The 16,090-nt window shown below is 44.1% G+C and overlaps 1 long non-coding RNA gene across 3 annotated transcripts; it reads left to right on the plus strand.

The window, feature by feature from the left end:
• Positions 1–22: 22 nt before the first annotated feature.
• On the plus strand, positions 23–13,216 carry LOC140251435 (uncharacterized). Of its 3 annotated transcripts, XR_011903414.1 has the most exons (6): positions 23–417; positions 936–2,888; positions 4,007–4,217; positions 7,511–7,619; positions 8,882–9,055; positions 12,941–13,216. It is a non-coding gene; the product is annotated as an uncharacterized lncRNA (long non-coding RNA). The 3 variants fall into 3 exon arrangements; XR_011903413.1 differs by lacking the exon at positions 12,941–13,216 and having other exon boundaries at positions 8,882–9,274; XR_011903415.1 differs by lacking the exon at positions 12,941–13,216 and having other exon boundaries at positions 8,349–8,943.
• The last annotated feature ends 2,874 nt before the right edge of the window (positions 13,217–16,090 follow it).

Raw genomic sequence — 16,090 nt, forward strand, 5'->3', positions numbered from 1 at the left:
GAGACGTCAGCAAGCTCCGCCCCCTCGCGCCTCGCTCCCGCCTCTCGCCGCCATGTCCGTCGGTCCGTCGGTCGGTCGGTCTGTCCGTCGGTCGGTCGGCAGTGCGCGTTGTGGGTGTTTGCGGGGTGTTTTTCCTGTCCCCGGACGGCCGGTTCCCTTAGGCCGTCATACAGCACAGCGCCTGAAGTGACGCGCGGATCCTGTGAGCCGTTCTGCTCTTACGTTTGTCCTGTATTCCTTTTATTTCCTTAGGGGCCTGGTTTTTTGTTCGTCTCGTTGTGGACTCGGGCTCGTTTTACGCACTGTCCGTTATCACCGCTGTTTTTATGCCGCCTTCCCAGCACAGCAATACGGCCCCGCAGTCACTGTGTGAGGTCACTGTAAGATGGACACCGCAGTGCCTTCATTGCGGGCCAGGTGAATCATTAAGATCTGCGTTAAGCCTTGCAGCCAGCAGGGCTGTAAATCAGGGCTGTAAATCTTGTACCCGTTAGCAGAGCTTGCCTTGGGGTGAAGCAGCGCATGAAACAAACAGCAGCCATTGGCTTTTCACATCATGAAGCAACACGGGGCAGAAAGGAACGTATTCTGTCTGTTTAAAGCCACGGGGAGGTGAACTAAAAGGAAATCGCTCCTTTTGCAGCTGAGCCAATGTGTGTTACTGCTCATCTTTTAGCAAGTCCTAATGCAGGCCTCGCTGTTGCTCGTAGCTCATGGAGAAGTATTACAGCCACAAATTACTTAATGTTACAGTTGAAATACGTATAGAAATTATAATCCTGTCAGTTTGGGGGAGTCTATGCAGTGAAAGCTGGCAGTTTATTTTGTGCCTTGACAAGTTTCAATCAGCTCGAAGTCATGTTTCGAAAGGCTTAAAAATAAGCTGGGATCGCTGTTTTTAAACTGATTTTACAGGCTTTGTCTTTCTCTGACAGCTCGTTTTTGGATTTCCCGCTCTGAGTTCCCAGCACTCAGCTGTGGTTGTTTTCCTGGCACACTTTTCATAGTGCTCACACCTGCTGACTGCTTGTTGACGATCAGAAATCACATCGGGCTCCTCCTCGTCCGCTCACCTATCGCTGGGCTTTGTTTTGAGCTATTTTGGTATCTTAAAAGCCCCGCGTTGACTCCAATTAAACGTGAAAGCTACCGTGTACATCTGAGTAGGAGTCAGCCTTCCGTCCTTGTTGGCTGTGCCTGATGCACACACCCCACGTTGCTGACAGTTTTGCAATAGCGGGCCCTTGAGAGAGCTTGTCTTTCATACAGCACATTGCTGCATGTATGGATGTGCTGCTGCTATTTAACCAGCACTGACGCATACAGAAATACTGCGGAGCTGCTTGATAAGCTCACTGATGCAGAGGTTTTGGTGTGGAGCATGCCTAAATCCAGACTGATACAGTCCTGTCTCTCTTCTCGCTGCCTTGCCAGCAATGCCCAGTACTTCACATGGTTGAAAAGAGTGTTGTGAGGAGTGCCGTGTGCTGCCTGTACTCTGCTCATCTGAGGAATGAGAATTATCCCACAGAGCTCTGCAAAGTTCTTTAGTGTCAGATTATTGTTTCTTTGGATTTCTCCTTCTCGGTTTATTTTGCCAGAATAACTGTGTTGTGGATCGGAGGCAGACTGAGGCTGCAGTCCTTGTTGCAGTGCTGGTTAGGCAGAGGAAGAAGTGAGAAAAATACGTGGATGAGGAAGAAGTCAGAAATACAGATTCAAGGGAACGGTGCCGTGAGATGCAGCAGTGAATATGCAACAAGCTTGTCAGGTCACTAAGTGCACCGTAAGTGTAATTGGAGGCGTTAATAAAAACACCTCTGTTCCCGCAGCTTATGTTTGGTCCTCTTGATTTCCTACCTGCCTTGGAAACCACTGTGAGTTACCTCAAAACACTGGCTTGTCTTTGTTACATAAAATATTGCCTGCTTGCAGCCAGAAACCTGAGACCGGAGTCTGCAAATACGGAATGCTCCTGAATGGCTTCTCTGGGAGTGTTTTTGGTTGCTGTGGTGATTATCCATCTGTTTAAATACTTTATAAGTGAGATTCTAAACTCATTTGTTGTGGAGATTTTCTGAAGTTGTGAGAAAAGCGGCATTAATGCCCGATTCCTCCCGTGGATTTTGTTTTCCCTGACAGTTCCCTTCTCCGTGGCACAGCATTGCGAATCCACTTCGCCTTTCAAATACCTCAGGAAATGGGGTGACGTATCTGCATTATTTCCATTCACACCCATGTTGTGTTGTTTTTATCTTGTCTTTCTGTAGGCAGTGTTTGGAGTTTTCTGGTTAATACCGCCTTATAAAAGAAAACAACCCAGAAAACAAGCAGCTCCATAAAAGATATCTGTTTCATTTTAAAAGGCTCACAGAAAACAAAAACCAGTACATCAAAACTACCACCTTACAGCAGCAAAAATGTTCTGACTTAAAATGAAAGTAAGAATTACTCAAACCTATACTGTCCAAACAGTTCTTGTACCTTTAAATCACCCATTAAAAGGTTTGGCTTTGTTTTTTTTACTTGCTTCTGAGGCAACATTTGACATTTCCACCCCTCCGTGGCAGCATGCTGCATTCCCCTTCTGTGTCACTTGGGACGTAAACGTACTAGCATGTATTTTTTGTGTCAGGGGTTACGGTGTTTGTTTTTATGACTAATAATGTGGACCTTGGGAGCCACATATCTAAGCGCCGTTGAGGAAATACCTAAACCTCTGTTAAAGTGTAATCCCTTTCAAGGCATGTCTATACAGGAGAGTGAAGACATCTGAAAGCTCTCAACCTCCCGTGTTCCAAACTGCTTTGGAAGCAAGCCAGTTGCAGCACAGAAGTCCTTTACCTTAGCTCTGTGCCTCTACTAATGGCCCCTGTGACATTCCTCTGGTGAGTACAGCGTGCCAGAATGCTGCATTTCCTTCAGAGTAGATACAGTGATTTGGCAAAACGGTTGCCTTAAGCATAGCTCGCTTCAACATATTAAGTTAAACAAGGGCAGGTTTTGTGCATGCTCATTCTTGAGAGTAAAGCCAGTGTGAGATCTAAACATCCATTTAACTCTCGCTCAGGTCTTATGTTGAGTGAATTTTGCCCCAAGTCTTATTTCAGACAGGTATCAAGATTCGTTTCTTTGTACTTGGTGTCTGAGCTTATGCTTAGTGAAGCTGGAGTTCCTGACATATCCTTTGTTCTGTGAAGCTGTATAAAAGAAGCCATAATTGGTTCTTAGACACCACGATATTTATAATCATTTAGAAACCTCAGAGAGAGCAATCATGGAGGGTTTTATAGATAGTCATCATCTTTATGAAGTGTAGGATCTATTTCTGTGTTGTCTGTAGGACCCTGCTGAGAATCTCCATTGTCCTGCTCATCAAAAAGCTGCAAACTCGGCATGGGCTCTGCTTCTTTCAAGGATGTGTGCGTGCATCTCTTAGAAATAAGCAGTTACGGTTGTTTCATTAGACCTTTAATAACATCTCTACTTCATTTTCCTTCCAAATATGTTTACTTCAGGGTGGGCGCTTATAATGCCATCTCAAAAGAAAGAGGCTCTCCTGACAGATTTACAGTTAGTATAAAATATGATGCTATCTGCATACAAATGGACAGTAGGAGCTTTAAAGAGATTTTCCCCATTATTGCTACCTAAGGAAGCAATAAAAATTTAACATTTACCATTGGGAAACACCTGCAGAGATTAAATTAAAACTAGATTATATGCTTATCAGTTAAATGTTACAAAAGCAAACTCTGTAGAGATTAACATAAAAAACATTGCTATACAAATCTTATTAACGGCTTCACTCTTAGTACAATCCATTCCACACCTCCGCTGTTCAGGCTTTCTACGTGTGCAACTTATTAAGTCTTTGTGCAGTGGGGAGGCAGGGCAGCCTTACTGAGGGCTCCGCTATCCTGCTGGCAAGTGCCTGTGCTGATATTTAGATTTGTCTTTAAAAGTTGACCCCAAGTACCATTTGTCCTTCTCTTTCTGATCCTAGCTACTTGCTGAAGGACTCTTCACATCACACGCTCTGTTTCTTCAGCATGGAACTGAGATGTTTTCTGCTCTCCTGCATGGAGTTCTGCTGGGAGTATTTCTGGAAACCACGCATCTCTGCTACTGAACTCTTTCTTTATTAAGGTCAGCAGGACAGAGGATTTTTAGAAGGCTGGCAGAGGAGAACAAGATACTGTTGCTGCTGATAGCAGGTAGCTTTTGTGCTTAGTTCGTGCAACCTTTGGTACGTGGTGAACACATTACAGAAATTAGAAATCTAGGAGGAGTATGGGCTGGAGTTATCTCTGATTTGGAAATTCAGAAAGCTTTTTTTTGCTAACAATTTGTGAGGTTCACGGCCTAGATGATCTTCAGGTATGACTTAAAGAGGACACTATCGGCACAGATACTGCCTGTACCGAACTGCATACACGGGGGTTAGAGCTTATTTCTCCCCCTGGTGTTGTTGTGAGTCCTGTAGCTGCAAGGCTTCAGAAGCAGCATGCCATTGGTGAATTCTGAACCATGTATGGGAATACACAACTCAGCAATAGCCACATCCTCAATTACTTACACTAAGGCTCAGGCCATAAGGAGCTTTGACTGTGAAGATCTGATTCGGTTTGATGGATCTGGAGAGCGTGACATTGACAGGAGATTCAGATTGTTTATGACGTGATTGTAAAATAAATCTTGTCATTTCCCAGGGACAAATGCAAAGGGCCACGGTTCTGTAAACATTTCCTCTGGACAAATCTGACCTAGGGACCTCACGGCCATTTTTTCCAACCTCTTCCATATCCACCATTGTGTCAGCACAGACCTTAACATTTAGTTAAGTGAGTTGGGAGGCGTGGAAGGAATCCAACTTGAAACCTATCAGTTTAAGTTTATGAAAATATGGAAAACAGAGCACTGATCTGTGGGGGTGGAGGATGCTGAGGTTGAAGAGTGTAGCAGAAATAGCTGGAACCTGCTTTGCAGGGAAGCAAAAATGTCTGTGCAAGCATGGCCTAACATTTTAAGTAAGAAGTGTTTGTTGGCCCAGATGATATTCACTGAAAGAGGTTAGGGAGTGTTCGAACAAGTATATCCAGATCAGAGGGGTGGTAACCTATTGCAAAGCAATGCTCACAAGCCCCTGGGCAGACTGAGGGAGGACTCTTCTGTCAACACAGCTGGGTTTGGGAGGAGATGTGTGTCCACAGACACAGCTCCTTGCACTGTCACAACGCACACCAATCTGCTTTACACCTCCAAAATGTAAGGTAACGTGTCTTCCAGCACTACTGTAGTGTGCAGTTTGCTCTCCCACGTGCCTGGAGGGATGAACCTTGAATGTACCTTCCCTTTCTTTTGAGGGTAGGTGATGGACGTGTTTGGAAACCAGCAGAAGCCATAGGCATGTCCGAATCCTGGGTGTGTGTTCTGTCATTTTATTTGGATGAGTTACGGTATTTAACTTGGAACGGCCCACTCGTGCCTTTTGCTGGACTTCCAGGCTCTGCGCTGTGTGAATTACTGACGTGGGAATCCAAGATGCCATTTCTCAAAAATCACATGTGATTTTGTATGTGCGTACCTGTATCTGAGATGGGGAAACTGCTTAACTGCAGCCCGAATTTTCCATTGTCAGTACACTGAGTAATTCACTTCTACCGCCACTAGAGGTATGACATTCACTTGAGCAAATACCAAAGGAAACAATTAGTTGGAAGCCTTGCCCATATTAATATTTCATTTTTCAAATAATGCTTTTGATCTGGTTTTTTTGGTTTTTTTTTTTTGGAGGCCTTATCCTACTTTTGCCTCTTCCTGTTGGGAACTCTTGTTTGACTGAACTGAAGCTAACTACGTGTGAGATGAAATGCCACTCTGTGATTGAAGGGTGCGGAACTGAGTGCTCATTTAAGCTGCACAGAAAGCTAAATTATAGCGTCACTCACCATACTGGTCACCTGTGACTGGCTCACATGCAAGATTGTACCAGCACATTCGTCAATCCTCTTTCACGTTGCTTGTTGTTCTCCTGGATATTTATGTTTATTCTGAAACGCAAACATAAAAGAACATGATTTGAAATTAATTTCTTTTTTATCTTTTTTAATCTCTAGATAGAAACCTTTTGAAACTCATTAAAACATCACAAAAGTCCCGTGTCTCTGCCAGGGCTGGCAGGAGAATTGAGGCCTACCCTGGGGTTTAATCACAGCTCTGCAGTATGCGTACTGCTTGAGTGCAAGGCAGGGGAAGGTTCTGAACCCAACTGTTGGGGTTTCTGTGAGAAAGCAGAGGTTGGCTAAATGAGGACTAACTGCAGCTCTGCAGGAGCGCAGCCTCTCTGACTGTTTGAAGTTGGTAGCTTTCCTTTCAGAGCTTCTGACACGCTCAGCAGCAACCTGCCAGTGCCGTGCTGCATGCTCACAGGCTGCGAGCAGTGAGTTGCTGGGAGAGCTGCCCACTGTGCCCCTGCACTGCGCAGGCCCCAGCAGCTCTCCTGCTGCAACCTGGCATTTCCACATGCTGCTTTTCACCTCCTCCTCGCTTTTGCATGATGAGCACACTGATGGCAGCTAAGAAAGATAAGAGTGTGACAGCTTGAGAGTGAGTGTGGTGAAAGCTGGGTACCTTGAGCTCCAGCCTGAACTGCAACTCTGTGCTATCACAGCAAGCCCACCAGCAGTCTTTCTGCCATGTTCTCCTTTCAGGACTTGCCCACCTAACTCCTGTCTCACCAATGAGAAATGGAAATACAGGAAATACCACAGTGAATGCTGGAGGGAGAGAGCTCTCTTAAGAGTTGTGTGAATTGAGTAGGTTATTTGGTGCGTAACTGAAACTTGCAGAACATACGTGCATTATGGATTTATTGAGATTTGTTTCAGTTTAGAATCTGTTGCACTGTAATGTGGCATATGCAATATTTATCAGCACTGCGGTGCATGGCTCGATACTGAAAAATTGTTTGGAAGGGAAAAATATTGAAGTGACACCAGATACTCTCAGAAATTTTGCTTTTCTCCTGAAGTGAATATCTGACAGAGTTATTGATTTCCTGAAAGATTCGGTTACCATAAGAGTGGGCCTTGGATGGTAAAGGTGCTTGCAGCACAAACTGATACACAGATCCTCTCAACATTTCTGGCCTAGTGCAGCCTTTGGGTTGCTTCTTTTCCAAACACGATGCTAACATTGTTGAACACAACAGCGCTGCTATCTGACCTTACTTTTGCCCCATGTACAGTCATTAGCAAGAATATGCCATTTAACTGTAGCTCCCCCTTGCATAGCTTTGTGGCGTACCCAATCACAGGCAGCAGATTTGATGGCAGAAGTATGCTGTGTGCAGCGCACTAGAGTGGTTGTACTTAGCACGATGCTGCTAACATCTTGTCTCCCAAAAATCAGGAGAAGGGGTGGCAGTCTGCTAAACTTTATCCGCAGCTTTGCTAATTCTTCCAAATGATACAGTTTGGTGTCATCTTGACCTTTGTGTTTTTCACAGCTAAGGGAACAGTTACATAAAAAGGATGAACGAGCAACAACAAAAGAGGAAGGCTGGAGTCGTATAATCTGAAAACTGGAACCACCTGCGTTTATGATTTCCTGTTTAGGTAAGGGAGGCAGCACTGAAGAGTTGTTAAAGCTCATTATTCTAAGTAACAAAATAGAGATTCTGCTGTAATTCCTGCCATATATTTACTCTATGGCCCTGTATAAGCATTTAAAACCAGGCTGCAAATGCCACCTCCTTTAAGTTAGAAATGTAGTAGGTATAAAAAACTCTGAAAAAAAAAACAAACTTGTAACCAATAGTCAAAATTATGCATTCTTTACTGATAAAGAAAATGAGGCAAACAGCAGATCTGCAGTGACAAAAGTACCTCTGAAATCTACTGATTTCATTTCTCCCCCCGTGAATAAGAATAGAACACTTGAACCGTTGGAATCATACTGAATGTGTTTGTTTATATGACTGGTATATATAATGTGTTTGTTTATATGACTGGTAACAGCTGGGATTAATGTTTGTCACTGAACCAAAATATTGGCAAGTACACAAGTAATGCAAACACGTCACTGATTCTCAGTCTTGCTGGCCATTTATGATACCCTTTATTGCCTTTGATGAGGTATGAAAGGCTCGACTTTCATACAAAGAAATAATGTAATTATTTGATATGCCCATAACTGTGGTTGGACAGAAGGCTTTCCTTTGGTGTTATGATCCCAGACCAGATCTAAGCTCATCTGGAGAGCTTCCTCCTGTCTGTTGATACTGAGATTTAACATGGCCCTAAGAAACTCAGGCCAGGTGTTTGACTTGCTTCCGTGCTGCTCAGGATTTTGAGGTGGACATCTGCCAAGGCTCAAGCCACTGGAAAAAGGTCTGGTCCTCTGGAGGGAACAGCAAATAGCCTCTAGGCCTTGAAGCTAGAAATTCATATGCTTTCTCCATTGAGGACCCTGGAAACTGTCGTGTTTAATTCCCTGGCTCAAAATTCAGATAGTGTGGGAACCTGCTGGAGAAGCAGCAGATCGGTCTCAGTGCCACACAAGCTCGCTGAGTTTTCATTCAGCTGCTGTATCTGAGGCCTGCCTACTTCTGAACTGAATCCTTCTTCAAATATCTTCTCAGCTAACAGAACACTGACATACGTAAATCCATGGGGTTTGCTAAAGCAGTTTGCTTATAGCTTCATTGACCTTGGAAGCAATAAGCAATAGTGTTTTCAGAGGGAGGACTGAGTTGCTTTGTCACGATAGCTCTTGGTTCAGGATTTTTTCCTCTATTGCATGTTAAAATTTGGTTTATGGTCTCTGTGACAGTGTGACTGATATTGTTGTCCTCTGATGTCTTTTGGAAACGTAACAGAAACAATTACCAGCTCCTGATACAGGAAACTCCTATGTACCAATAAATAAAAATTAAGAAGAAAGCAGGATCTGTGGAAAGACGTGGATGTCACATCCTGCTCGTGCCTGCATGCTTTCTTTGTTGGAGAGTGGCCACAAAGTGAGGATTTTCACCAAACCGATTTGGATCCCCGTAAGTGGATTTTGGCAGCAGTCAGGATACGGTCACTGCCAGCTGCCTGTTGAGCGTGTATATGTTCTATACCTCTGTGAAACTGACCATTAGGCTACGATGAGAAAGTAAATCTCAGTAGGAAGGAACAGTTAGCAAAACCCTAAAGCTCATAAGTCATTCATTGACCTCACATTTTGTTCATATTAATGAAGTTAGGGAAAAAAAGTCTGAGAAAGAAGCCACAGTGTAGACCTGGTCTATGCAATTAGATAGCTTTCTTTAGGCTAAAAGATTAGCTGAACTTAATGCTTGTACACAGACAGCTTTGTATAGTGCTTCAAGAATAGTTCTTAAAAATGTGAGGTTTTCATTTTGTACTTCAATGAAGAGTTGCACTGACTCCAACAGTTTGTTATTCTTGCAGCAAGTGCAGCAGCTTTCTGTAGTGCTGTTGTAATGCTGCCCTACCCTCTTTTACTGCCCTCCCTGTTTGCCACATCACCAGCTGCCTTAGCTTGTGATCCTGTGAACGTGCTGGTACCAGCGCCTGGATGCGGGGAGCCATCGGACAGGCTCCTGAGTCTCTACAAGCAAGCTGCAGCTTTGCAAGATGGGAAGTAAGAGTTCAGCTTGATAACAGATATCCTCTGCTGCTTTTGTTTTGAAAATAGTAGATGAGTAAGAGAAATATTATGGTTTTATCTGGTATGCAGCAAGGCTTTACATTTGAGTTTACTTACCTTCTAAGCTCTTCACATATCCCTTGTTTGACCACAGGTTTTCAAACATAGCCATGGGAGGGTTACAAGGGTAATTGGCTGGCAGCCAAGGGACTGTATTTAATTAGTAAGGAATGCACTGGCCATAGCAGCATTCTCTGCAGGAGCCGCAGCCCACGTAACTACAGGTGCTGTCCTGCTCTCTCTTCAATCTCAGGGGCTGCTCTTCTTCATGCAGTACCGGATTTAGCAATTTGTGCCACGTGTGGAAAAGGGTACGCTCAGTGATGGATGCTAATATCAGAGTATTTCTGCCAGTTCATTACTCCGCCAGAAACGCAGGCAAAATCTTCATATTTCAGGATCCTGCTGCCCTCTTAATCTCACTGCAGATGGATCCCTGACTGCCAGAACATCAATGGATTCATCTCCTTTTGTATGTCTGTTTGATTAACCATTTCAGAACAGCTGGGCCTGATCTTACTGGGTTAATCCGGAGTTTCAAGTGATTGATAACTCTGAGAATTAAGCTCAAAGTGTACCAGGTTAGACTACCTAAAGCAAAAATATCCTTAGTCAAACCCCATTGAAAAGGACCATAATCACCATCTAGTTTCAGCCCCCCCCCACCAGTTCATATAAATACCTGGGGTTGCCCCGACCCAAGTGCAGCACCCTGCACTTGGCCTTATTGAACCTCATTAGGTGAACTGAGGCCCACTTCTCCAGCCTGTCCAGGTCGCTCTGTATGGCTTCCCTTCCTTCCCATGTTTTGACAGCACCGCTCAGCTTGGTATCATCCGCAAACTTGCTTTTGTGCACTGAGTTATAATGATGTTGTTATTAATTCTTGTTTTGAGTAGCCTAATGGCTAAAAAAACCCACACTGGTGCTGATTTGTAAATTGAAGGAGTTCACTTGTATCTTTCTGCTCATTTGAGATATATAAGGTGCCTGTATGTTCTTGCCACGTGGTTCAGGTAAGCTCCAGTTATATCTGTTGAAGGGTAATTATGATTTTAGTTGAATAATTTATATATCTTGTGTAATTCTGGCTCTTTCTAAAGGCATCTTGTTAGAACTCTGGTTCTCTGTGTGCTTGTTTGCCTTCAGTTCTACATTTTTCATGACCACTTTTTCCAAGTATCTTTTTCCCTGTTTTACTTTAATACTCCTCTTTTCCTGCAGTTTTAATTTCTCTTCTGCCTGTGTTACTTAATACAAGTGGGAACTGAGGAGGAGGGAAAAGGGGCTGTATGGGTCTGGTAGAAATCTCCAAATCACAAGGACTGAGATATTAAACCTTGAAGGGCACAGTCCAGTATTAGTGACTCTCACCCCAGGAGAACCAAGTTGCAGCAGTGCTGGGTAATTTAGGACACCTTTGCCTTACTGCAAGTACCACTTACGTTGTATTTTTTGTTCAGTGAGATCCAAAGCTGAGAATACAAATGCTCTGGAAACCTTGAGTCATCAGTGGCTCATTGCAAACTTCTGCTGTGCTGGGCCATCATTAGGTTTTTGCGATCTTCCTTCTTGAATCTTCAGTCCTGTTTCCTTTATACATACGTAAAGTCTGTGCCTAGCATAGATCACCCACCATATCCTGTCCTCTCCCACTCTGCTGCTTTCTGCTCCATTTCTTTTTTGCCTTGCTGCAGAGTGGTAAAAAGAGAAGCAGGAGGTGTATATATTGTAAGGAAAGGGGATGTTTGAGAAGGGGTATTGAAAGGAGCAAGAAGAAAGGATGGGGATGCTTGGGAGTAAGGGACAAGCTGCCTGTCATTGGCACAAGGATACTACAGAACATAAATTGTGCAAGGCTGGAGGAGCATTGGGGTGATGAATGAGCATGACACGATATGGGAAACGGCTGGCACAAATCCCCAGGTCAGTTGGATTTTCCTTGCAAACACAATGGACTGAGTTGAATAGGGAGCGATTAAAGTCTGAAAACGTTTCTGACTGTTCTGAAATAGTTTGGAAGAGAACTGGCGTTATTACAGCATCTTAAAAAAGGGTGGGCAAAATCACGATTGTCTCTCACGATTGTTGCATATGAAATCCTTTATTGAAGTTGCTTTTTAGAAATGAAACTTAATGGCTTCAAGGTGGAGTTTGTTGTTTTCTTTTGCTTGCATTTTTCCTCGTCTTTATGCTCTCTCAGGTAAATTGCTACTTGCACTTCATTATGGAGAGTGGTTGCTTGGAGCCCTTAATATGCCTCTACTGCTTTGTAGAGAGTATCCAATTATTACTGGGGACAGGGGACTTTTTATTTTGACTGGGAATGGAGGAGAGCTGCAATGTCTTCCCTTTCAAAATTGACTATGAGAAACAGAGGCCACAATTAAATGCAAAAACATCGATTACATTTTTCCTCATTTTAATGTGAGATTTGCACTTAAGTGGAAAGAGTGACTGCAACATTCTCTCTACACAATATTAAGTATCACTGCTGCAGGGAAAATGATGGGAGGGTTGGCTGGACTGTGAAGCTCTGCCAGAATTATCTTCTACCTTAAGTCTGCCAGAAGATATGGAAGGGCCAAGCAGGAGAAAGCAGAGAAGTGTTCACTACTCATTACTAGCATGCAACACTTGGCCTTGTAGCTCTGCACTGAGCAACAGGGACTGCCATGCTGTTTGCAGGAACAGCCAGTGGCAGATGGATAGAGGTGAAGCAAAAGCGCACGTGCAAAAACACCTTAGTTTGGTGTATCCTCCTGGCTTTGGGAGATCAGTGCAGTAAAGGTTCTGGGAAAAGCCAGAAGATTCATCTTACCTCCTGTATTTATTTGCTGTTGATCACACTGCCCACAAACTTACGTAATGTCTTATAAAATCCATTTGTAGTCTCCACAATCTCTGGAAGCAACGACTGCCACTGTGTAATGATGGACTGTATGAAGGAGTACTTTCTTTGGGGTGTGTTTGTTTTAAGCCTGCAGCATTAATGATTTTGTTGGATGCTCCCTCAGCTTTCATTACCAGAAGCGATAGCAAACTATTACTCTGCATCTGCCTTCTCCATTCAGGATTTTATAGTCTGCTATCACTTTTCTCTGCAGTCATCGTTTTTTTTCTGAGGAGCTCTTGCCTATTTAATTTCTTCTCGTAGTGAAGCTGTTCTGTATCTCAAATGTGGACCTTCTATTACTGCTCTCTTTCTTCTTTCTCTCAGGTGAAAGTGCTGAGGAAACCTTATACAGGAATGCCACAGATAAGAGATTATTTGGTGCCTCTTTGATGCCAAAATAATTAGCCTTCAGCTCCTAGAAGTTGCCGAAAGTTTCTGACAGGAAGAGAAAACTCTGTTCTTGTAAACCTCTCCAGTTTGAGGTTGCATTCATATGCTGAAGTAGATAAGAGCACGTGGCAAGTAAACAGGAGAAATGTCTGCATTTGAAGTCCTCCTTTGCTGCCAACAAGCCTTCAAGCTCAATACACAGAATTTGAGTGAGTGCAAGGAAGTGACAAAACTGGGACCTGAGAGATCAGGAAGTTCAGTAACTCAGGCTGTGCTGAGCAACGTCAGCAGAGCTAAACAGGAACACAGAGAGCAGACTGCGTGCGTTGTTGGGTGGTGGGTTTTTTCTGGGGGGGGGAGCAGGGGGTTGTGGGTTTTCCCCCCCCCCCCCCCATTTAGTCCAGTGTAAGGGCTGCATCTCTGGCATGAGTAAATCTTAAGAGATAGAGAGGTAGATAAAAAATAAGTTGCTGTCTTCCCTATGTTCCCATCTGGCATAAATACCCAGTTTGAGAGAGGCAGATGCAGGCATCTTCAGGCTTATGGGAAAGCATTTGCTGGGAATGCCTTGCCGTCCTTTCACTCTGGCAGACTTGCAGTTTTCCACCTTGTGCCTTTTTTTTTTTGCATCAGATTCAAGCTCTTCAAAACTCCGTACTCTCCACATGAGCTCTGTCCTGCTGGCAGTTCTGCTGCACCTCACTGCCCGCTCCTGCCATCTCCTTTTATCCTGTCACCTTTACGCATGGAGCTGGTCTAACAAGACAAAGGTTTCATCTCTGCTTATGCTTTTGCTGGAAACTTGTTCCGAACACCCACCAGACACCCAGGGAGGTGAGCCTTTCCTTCCTCTTCCTTGGTCATCTAAAATAAAAATCACTATGGAAGAACTGAAGAACCTTTGTTTTGTTCTTCCACGCACTTGCTTTTTGCTGAGTTTCCTTCTAACACCAGCAGTGCTTCTTGGGCCTTTCTCTCCTGTCCCGCCTTGTTGTTTGGTTACCACCCACTCATTAGATCATGTCTGAAATTAGCTAGAGAGAACTACAAGGCAGGCTCGATTTCTTGCCTTTTTACTGAGGGCTTGGCACAGTTTTGAGTGGTTTTCAGACTGGGGGCAGGGTGAGGAGTGACAGCAACAAAATAAGTCATTGTGCAGCTTGGGGAAACCCAGGCAGGAAGGCCAGGTAGCTACAGAAGATGCTGGTTGAGGGTCTGTATCAGGAACAGTGAGAGCTTACATAGCACTAAAGCTTGTCCTTCATGTGGATAATCCTCTCTGCTTCTTTAACCATCTCCAGTGAAAAACAGTCTTTAGGATAAAAGTTTGAATGCTTCTGGGGAAAAAAATGTTTCTTCCGAGATGCCTCGTGCCCCAACTCTGTGACGGGGGATAGCGGGTGGTTCCCCCATGGACTGAAATGATGCTGAGGGCTGGAGTGACTCACAAACCAGAGTTGTGGGTATGTAGAGGACTTGGGGCTCCCTGAGACTTGCAGTAGAACCTGGTGTGCTTTGGATCAGGCGCAGGCAGGATGTGGAATGCACCATCAAGTCAGGTAAACTTGCTCCGATGGTGATACTTCTGAAAGCAGTAAGGGATAACTTCACTTGCAGGCAAGACATGCATATATAGAAAGTCATAACCATGTCCAGGAATGAAACAGGTGTGGCTTTACCTTGATGGTGAAGTCTCTCAGTTCAGAGTAGATCCCAGCCTGTGTGAGTATTCTTTGTCTATCTTATATTTTGCCTCATGGAATATAATAAAAACCAAATCTTGCTACTTTGTATATTCATTTAGTTCATATTGCTGCTTTCCACATGGATACTACTCCACATTTTTATTATTTTTTATTATATTTATTTATATTTTTTTATTATTTTTTTTAATATAATGCCTTTCATCCAAAGATCCCAAGCTGATTTGGCCCAGTTCCCAGGTACAGCTTAGCAACACTTAGCATAAGACCAGTAAAAGGAAGTAACAGGGAATTTCATGCAGTTCTTGGCTGGCTGTCAATTCAAATGCACCTACAGGTCACAGCATCCCCAGGGCTCCTCCAGCCTCCCAGCCCCTGCTTGCTGTGGCTGTGACTGCCTGGTACACACGGCTCCTGCCTCGGGCTACCAGAAATCCTTCTCCTTCTCTCTGTTGTCTCCCAGCATGCCTAAGAGATGATAATCTTAGTTGGGAAAACTCAGTGAGATTTGCAGGGTCTTAATCTGATGCTATTTGCAGTTTGATCACAAAGATGCACGGAGCTGAGGCACGTAGTTTTGGTTTTATTTCTCTCTGCAGATGCACAGATATTTGCAGTATTCTGATTTCTTTTTTCTCACTTTCATGTTTACAGTAACTCATTTCTCCAGCTTGCTGGACTCACCGAGTTTCTTTTCCAGCAGTCAGAATGGTTCTTGTTTGTTGTTGCTTTTTGTTATTGCTTCGAACTTTCTGAATGTTGTTTCTTCTCTGGAGGGATTCTTGGACTTTGAAATCAGCTCTCATAAGGAGAGCCTTGCCTGTCTGGAAATTTATTACTGCATGTTTTGCTGTTCAGAGCGTCTCCTCGGAGACATTTTGTCAGAGTTTTGCTTATCTACCACTATTGCAAAATGATCCACCATCTTATGCAATCAATCACTTCCTCATAGCCTTCTCATTGGTCTTTAAAGCAAAATAGAAATTAAACTCTACCTGCTGTTGTGCAGGAAGTGGTGATCTGTCTTTTACCTTTGGACCACAGGCAGCATCAGCCGTGCTCACATGAAAACCTTGCGGAGGCACACGGGAGCCCTCTGGACCATGATACTCTTTGCTGGAAGCAGCTGGCAGCCCTGTGAGGGCCTGAGGGTTGTGCTTACTTGCCTGAAAGAGCCAAGGCCAGCACAGTTCAGTCTGCTCTGTGAAGCTGTGTTTGTGCACTGTTGCTGCCCTGCTGGCAGCGGCTTTCTAGGAATGGCTGTGTGACAAGGAGCATAGCTGGGGGCTCACATCTCTCCTTAGTATGTTATCGGTTGAACTGAGATGCATGATTGCCCACCTTCCTGGCCTCTGTAATGTACAGCAAAGGCTTAAAACTG

The sequence above is a fragment of the Excalfactoria chinensis genome, chromosome 4 (genome assembly GCF_039878825.1).
Source record: "Excalfactoria chinensis isolate bCotChi1 chromosome 4, bCotChi1.hap2, whole genome shotgun sequence".
NCBI classification, from domain to species: domain Eukaryota; kingdom Metazoa; phylum Chordata; class Aves; order Galliformes; family Phasianidae; genus Excalfactoria; species Excalfactoria chinensis.